Source organism: Dasypus novemcinctus, chromosome X (genome assembly GCF_030445035.2).
Source record: "Dasypus novemcinctus isolate mDasNov1 chromosome X, mDasNov1.1.hap2, whole genome shotgun sequence".
Classification (NCBI taxonomy): domain Eukaryota; kingdom Metazoa; phylum Chordata; class Mammalia; order Cingulata; family Dasypodidae; genus Dasypus; species Dasypus novemcinctus.
Genome location: NC_080704.1, coordinates 50,401,406 through 50,409,532, shown reverse-complemented (window position 1 = coordinate 50,409,532; position 8,127 = coordinate 50,401,406). Strand labels below are relative to the sequence as shown.

Sequence of the window (8,127 nt, the reverse complement as noted above, 5' to 3'; positions counted from 1 at the left end):
TTTCAAGATATCTCATGAGCTCTTGTTAATATCAGTTCTGACATTATTTCTTTGGACATTTTCTTTCTTTTCATTTTTCTTTTATTAAGGTACCAGGGCTAGAGATTGAACCTAGGACCTTGTATGTGGGAATCCAGTGCTCAACCACTGAGCCACATCGGCTCCCCTGAGTAGGTTTTTTTGTTTGTTTGTTTCCTTGTTGTTGATTTTTTTTTAGGAGGCACTGGGGTCTGAGCCTGGGGTCTCCCATGTGGGAACCAAGTGCTCAACTGAGTCACATCTGCTCCCCTGGAAAGAGTTTGTTTGGATGATATATTGATTCTGGTTTTCAGAAAAGCGGAAACCAAGAAGAGATTACATGTTGTAACAGTTTGATATTATTTATGAATTCCAAAAAAAGTATTTGATTATGTTTGTAAACTGGCCTTCCTCTGGGTATAATACCCTTTGATTGTATTAGATTCAGCCGAGATGCCTTTGATTAAATTGTCAAGATTAGGGCTTTGATTCGACCATGTCATTAGGGTGTAGGGTTGAGTCCCCTCCCCCTTGGTGGGCTATATAAACAGACCCTCATTCAAGGATAACACAGAATCTTTCACTTAATAAATAACACAGAAGTAGGTACACAGAGAAGATACACAAAGGAAGAGAGACAGCCCCATAGACAGAGTAGAGGCCCTGGGAAGAGAAACTAGCCATTCACCTGATAGTTTATAGCTGATCTTGTGAAGAAACCAGAGCAGCTGACCCCGGAAAGAAACAAGCCCTGGGAGGAGTGATGATCCCTATGCCAGCCTATAGCTGAGATTGGAAGAAGCTGGACCCATGGAACCTTAAGAGAAAGAGGAAGGCTGAACCCTCAGATATCAGAGCCATCTTGCTTCAACACAGGGCAAGAGACATTTGGTGAGAAAGTACTTCTTATGGTACCTTGAGTTGGATTCTTTAGGGCCTTGTAACTGTAAGCTTTTACCCTAAATAAATACCCTTTATAAAAGCCAACAGAGTTCTGGTACTTTGCATCAGCACCCCTTTTTGGCTGACTAATATACATGTGTAGGAGGTTTTTTGGGAGAAGTGCATAGGAAGAATGAAGGCAGGAGTGCTACCACAAGCATGGCTGTTTCCAATAGAAGGGCCCACCCAATCCAGTGCTAAAAAGGAGAAACATTTTTCTCAGTGAGGTGATTTATTATGAGTGCACAAGCAAGGAACTGGGGCAGTCTTCCCCAAACAAGTTCAAAGTGATAATGGGAGCTAGAGTTTCTATAGGCAAAGGAGAAGGGTAGGGGAGAAGAAAAACAAGTGATACCAGAGGACTTGTGAGGAAGGTATGTGCAATTTCTCAGTCCTGTGTTGTCTCAAGCACATCCCACTTGTCCTTGGTTCCAGTGGCTAATAAACCACAATTTAGATATTGTTGTGCAGGTACAAGGCCTTCATGGCTCATTTCTCACCCAGCTGCTCAAGGATGTCAAGCTTTTTGTCTCTGAGAAAAGTTAGATTTATACCATTCTCTCTGGCTTTGCCTTGAGACGTTATCTTATTCCTTTAAGCAAAACTGAGAAAGTCTTAATTTCTTCAGGGAACTAAGTGCAAGAACAAACTTCTAAAACTACATTAATGGAAACCCAGCTCAATTAGTTTATTAGAATTTTTAGTGCTGCTTAAGTGAAGACATTTTAATAAACACGTTTTTTAGCTATCAGGAGTAGGAATAGGTAGGATGAGCCTTCAGACCACATTGCAAGTCTGATGCCTGTGAAAGGAGATAAAGAAGAAGGAAGATTGTATAAGAGCCTCAGCCTACACGTAGCTATGAGAAAGTATTGGCCAGGCTAATGGGGAGTTTCTGAGCAAATATTGCCCATTAAGAGTCTCACATTGGGCATAAATGGCCTGGCTGTTGTACTACTGCTGTGATCAGTGTGGATGAGCTCAAGAAAAGCATGACCTGGTACTGAGAGGGAAATTTATAGCCATAAATTCATATATCAAAAAAGAAGAAAGAGCAGAAATTGAAGAATTAACTGCACATTTGAAGGAATTAGAAAAACAACAACAAAGTAACCCAATAGGAAGAAGAAGGAAGGAAATAACAAAGATAAGAGCAGAACTAAATGAAATAGAAAATAAGAAAGCACTTGAAAAAATAAACAAGACCAAGAGCTGGTTTTTTGAGAAGATCAACAAAATTGACAAACCTTTAGCGAGACTAACAGAAAAAAAGAGAAAAGATGCAAATACACAAAATAAGAAATGAGAAAGGTGATATCACCACTGACCCCACAGAAATAAAGACTATCATAAGAGGATACTTTGAAAAACTATATTCCAACAAAAATGACAATTTAGAGGAAATGGACAAATTCCTAGAAATACATAAGCAGCCCATACTGATGAAAGAAGAAATTGATGATCTTAACAAACCAATCACAAGCAAAGAGATAGAATCAGTCATTAAAAATCTCCCAACTAAGAAGAGCCCAGGGCCAGACGGCTTCACAGGTGAATTCTACAAAACATTCCGGAAAGAACTAACACCAATCCTGTTGAAACTATTCCAAAAAATCGAAACAGAAGGAACACTGCCTAATTCCTTCTATGATGCCAACATTACCCTAGTACCAAAGCCAAACAAAGACACCACAAGAAAGGAAAATTACAGACCAATTTCTCTAATGAACCTAGACGCAAAAATACTTAACAAAATACTTGCTAATCGTATTCAACAACACATTAAATGAATTATACACCATGACCAAGTGGGATTTATTCCAGGTATGCAAGGATGGTTCAACATAAGAAAATCAATCAATGTAATACACCATATAAACAGATTGAGAGAAAAAAACCACATGATTATATCTATAGATGCAGAAAAGGCATTTGACAAAATACAGCACCCCTTCCTGATAAAAACACTCCAAAAGATCGGAATACAAGAAAACTTTTTGAACATGATAAAGAGTATATATGAAAAACCTAAAGCCAACATTGTTTACAATGGCGAAATCCTGAAATCCTTCCCTCTAAAATCAGCGCTGTCTGTGAGACAGCTGGTCCTTCGGCGAGGGCTCCTGCTCCTGGCAGTCAGCTTAGTCTTGCTGGTGGGGATTTTAGTGAGATTATATGTAAAAATTCAGTGATGTAGTGAGAGAGAGAGAGAGAATGGGGCAAAGTTCTTAGAGCTTCCAAACCGGTAATTCATTGGCCCAATAGTGGGCATTCCTTTTCAGTTAACAGGATCCGGCTGTATTCATGGATGTCAAGAACTGGGAAGTCAAAGATACGTTTTCCTCACGAAGGAAACTAATTGACGGTCTGAATTAATGTCGAAAAGATTGCTTTTGGGTAATGATTCATCCACGAGGATTTTAACCAAGGCCCACCATGGCTGGCTGCATTTATCCATAGCTTTGATATATCTCATGTTTACTGTTTTTTGTTTTTACCTTTTTTTTAAAAAAAAAAAAAGGAAGTGAAATTCACATTACATAAAAGTAACCTTTGAAAAAAAAATAAATAAAATCAGGAACAAGACAAGGATGCCCATTGTCTCCGCTCCTATTTAACATTGTCTTGGAAGTACTGGCTCGAGCACTGAGACAAGAACCAGATATAAAAGGCATTCAAATTGGAAGGGAAGAAGTCAAAATTTCATTATTTGCAGATGACATGATCCTATATATAGAAAACCCTGAGAGATCTACAACAAAGCTCCTAGAACTCATAAATGAGTTTAGCAAAGTCGTAGGATATAAGGTCAATGCGCAAAAATCAGTAGCATTTCTATACACCAATAATGAGCAAGATCAGGAGGAAATCAAGAAACAAATACCATTCACAATAGTAAATAAAAAAATCAAATACTTAGGAATAAATTTAACTAAAGAGGTAAAAAACTTATACATCGAGAACTATACAAGATTGTTCAAGGAAATCAAAGAAGACCTAAATAAATGGAAGAATATTCCCTGTTCATGGATAGGAAGACTGAATATTATTAAGATGTCTATCCTACCAAAACTGATCTACACATTCAATGCAATCCCAATAAAAATCAACACAGCCTTCTTTAAGGAACTAGAAAAACTAACTATGAAATTTATTTGGAATAAAAAGAGGCCCCGAATAGCCAAAGACATATTGAAAAAGAAAAACGAAATAGGAGGAATCACACTTCCTGACTTCAAAACATACTACAAAGCTACAGTAGTGAAAACAGCATGGTACTGGCATAAGGAGAGACACACAGACCAATGGAATCGAATTGAAAGTTCAGATATAGAACCTCATGTATATAGCCATATAATATTAGATAAAGCCACCAAACCCTCACAACTGGGAGAGAATGGCCTATTCAACAAATGGTGCCTGGAGAACTGGATAGCTATATGTAGAAGAATGAAAGAGGATTACCATCTCACACCTTATACAAAGATCAACTCAAGATGGATCAAAGACCTAAATATAAGAGCCAAGACCATAAAGACCTTAGAAAACAGTGTAGGGAAACATCTACAGGACCTTGTAATAGGAAATGGCTTCATGAATATCACACCAAAAGCACGAGCAGCAAAAGAACAAATAGATAAATGGGACTACCTCAAAATTAAAGCCTTCTGCACCTCAAAGGAGTTTGTCAAGAAAGTAAAAAGGGAACCCACACAATGGGAGAAAATATTTGGCAACCATATATCTGATAAGAGACTTATAACTTGCATATATAAAGAACTCATAGATCTCGAAAACAAAAAGATAAACAACCCATTTAAAAAATGGGAAAAAGATTTAAACAGACACTTCTCCAAAGAAGAAATACAAATGGCTAAAAAGCACATGAAAAAATGCTCCAAATCCCTAGCTATCAGGGAAATGCAAATCAAAACTACAATGAGATACCATCTTACTCCCATAAGATTGGCAGCCATGAAAAAAACAGTAGAATACAAATGCTGGAGAGGATGTGAAGAAAGGGGAACACTCATCCATTGCTGGTGGGAATGCAGAAGGATCCAACCATTCTGGAGGACACTTTGGCAGTTTCTCAAAAAATTATCCATAGATTTGCCATATGACCCAGCAATACCACTGCTGGGTATATACCCATCAGATCTGAAAACAAGGACACAAACTGATATATGTACACCAATGTTCATAGCAGCATTGTTCACCATCGCCAAAAGTTGGAATCAACCCAAATGTCCATCAACAGATGAGTGGATCAATAAAATGTGGTATATACACACAATGGAATACTACTCAGCTGTAAGAACCAATACACCACAATCGCACGTGATAACATGGATGAACCTTGAGAATCTTATGTTGAGTGAAGCAACCCAGGCATTGAAGGACAAATACTATATGACCTCAATGATATGAAATAAGTTAACTGCCTCAGAGAGCTAGAGTCTGGAAAAGTGGCTTACTGGAAATCGGGGGGTGGAGGAAGGCTGTGAGTTAATGTCTGTAGGGGTGGAATCTGTGATGAGCTGGGGGTAAGTATGAGCACAAAGAAGGGACAAAATGGGGGCAAGGGGTTACCTTCGGGTGGGGTTTTCTGGGTTTGAGGGGGGCTGGGGATGGGAAGAGGGGTAATATGGTCCAAGAAATAGGTGGGAGGGAGGGGCAACATACAAACATGGGAGAGTGCCAGAAGTTCATTGAGAACTAAATGTTGAGTAAAACGTATCAAAGTATAAGTAGGAGGGTTACCTGGTTAGGACGCTCAGGGGGTATGGTCTGATGCGGGACGGACTCCGGAGGGAATAGCTGAAGGCTCATTTTGCCAAGGTGGGTTCTACCATTGGGTGGGGTGGACCCATATCCTGGGGAAGACTAATGCCATCGAATAGAGAGAACTGTATCTCTCGTGAGAAAGGACGGCTCCCAGGGCATTAGATTGGCAGGCGTTGTGGGCCCTAAGGGGAGGGGAAAATGGACGTGCAATGGATGGAACAAAGGTAAATAAGGGGGCAAAAGAGGAGTTATGTGAGAGTACATGAGGATGAATATAAAACAGCTAATATTACACCAAAAACATATAGGGGACGACAGACTAATGATGAAAACCATAAGACAAAACATAGGATAACTAAAAAATTTAGAAAACTGTACAACCTAAAGTATGGACCACATAGTAAGCACAAATGTTACCTTGTTTGAAAACTATAGTTTCGGAATCTGTACATCAGTTTCAGGAAATATGATATGAATAAGTTAAAAGATTATTGCTGTGGAAGGGAAAAGGTTTTATGGTGGATCTGGGGAAATGCTGTATATTGTATATATGAATTTTGGTGATCTAGGACTCTTCTGAAGCTGGCATTATGTTGGGATTCACTTTACGGGAAGTTTTGGATCACAGAGTGTTTCAACAATGGCAGCGGAGGAATACTGATATGGGATGTTATTGACAGGATATATATGGTTGACAGGGAGTTATACAGGGCATATGCCCAGGGTATATGGTAATGTCTATATATACTCATAGTGGAAACAATTAAAAACAACAGCTGGGGGGGTACTGGGCTCCTGGCCGGGGGGTCACTGTTGTGGGCCCTGGGAGAGCAGCGGCAATCCTCCAGGTGCAACGGCAAGAACCAGGAAGGAAGGAGGGCCCAACAGTGGGCTCTTGATACTAATGGCTACACTTTTGAGCCTATGCACCTGCAATAAGAACAAGGCCTAGAGTAGCATTGTGCCTGGGGGTTTCCTCCTGACAGCCTTCATGTTACTCAAATGTGGCCACTCTCACAGCCAAACTCAGCGTGTAGATGTGATGCATTCCCCCCAGCGTGGGACATGACACCCGGGGATGAGCCTCCCTGGCACCGAGGGATCACTACCACATACCAGCTGAAGAAGCAACTAGAAAATGACCTTGAATCAAAGATTCAATGCGGAACAGCAGAATATACCTGTCTACATATAATAACATGACTTCGGGAAGCGGTTTGACCTAATGTAAGGGGGAAATGGAAAGGAGAAATGAGATTATAAGGCTGTGAGTCTCTAAAAAAGAGTCTGGAGGTTGTCAGAAGGAATACCCCTATGTACAACTGAACAGAGTCTAAGAGACAGATAAGGTAGATACAACCCCAGGTATTGGTTCTTTTGAGGGATAAAGAGACCCACGGGTTCTATGGTCATGGCAGAAGGGGTTCACTGCCATGACAGATGGCCCTTCTTTGGAGCTGGTGTTTCTGCGTGATGGAAATGGACTCAGAGGGGATCTCTTTTCACAAGACTTGCATGCTACTTTATTGGAATTGTAGTTGGTGCTGGGTGTAAGATATATGTAGGGGATTTGAATCTCTGGACTGATAATATGACACCCAGGCCCAGAGCCTCAACAGACTTCAGCTCCTACACTTTGACTTATTGGACTTACTCCACTCAGCTAACATGGAGTTGAAGAAGGTCAACCACCACAACATGGAGCCTAGAGTGTCTACAACTAGAAGCGGGAAGAGTGCATCCAGTACCCATGTGCAATCTAAGCCCTCACTTGACATAGGTGTGCAATGGACACAACCAATCCAATGTCCACAGAGAAAATGTGGAATGGGTGTGGGAACGGTAGCCATGGTGGCTGCTGGGTGTGGGGAACGGGAGGAAGAGATGAGATGTGGAGGCGTTTTCGGGACGTGGAGTTGTCCTGGATAGTGCTTCACGGACAATTACGGGACACTGTAGATCCCCCCAGGGCCCACTGGATGGAACGTGAGAGAGTCTGGTCTATGATGTGGACCATTGACTATGGGGTGCAGTGATGCTCAGAGATGAACTTACCAGGTGCAATGGATGTATCACGATGATGGGAGAGAGTGTTGCTGTGGGGGGAGTGGGGGGCGGGGGCGGTGGGGTTGAATGGGACCTCATATATTTTTTTTAATGTAATTAAAAAAATAATAATAAATAAATATTAAAAAAAAAAAAAAAAAGAAAAGCATGACCTGACATGAAGGCCATGGTGGATGCAGCTGGAGACACTGCTGTGCTCCATGTGGATGAGCTCCAGAAAAGCGTGACCCGACATAGTGCATTCAGCTGAAGACTGTCAGTTGTCCCAGCCTGCGGGACGATCAACAGAGACTCCAGGACCTGTGAGGATAG

At 40.9% G+C, this 8,127-nt stretch overlaps 1 long non-coding RNA gene across 1 annotated transcript; it reads left to right on the top strand.

Moving 5' to 3' along the window:
- The first annotated feature begins 3,044 nt into the window (after window positions 1-3,044).
- On the top strand, window positions 3,045-3,446 carry LOC139438031 (uncharacterized). The gene is made up of 2 exons (XR_011647896.1): window positions 3,045-3,113; window positions 3,226-3,446. It is a non-coding gene; the product is annotated as an uncharacterized lncRNA (long non-coding RNA).
- Window positions 3,447-8,127: the final 4,681 nt, after the last annotated feature.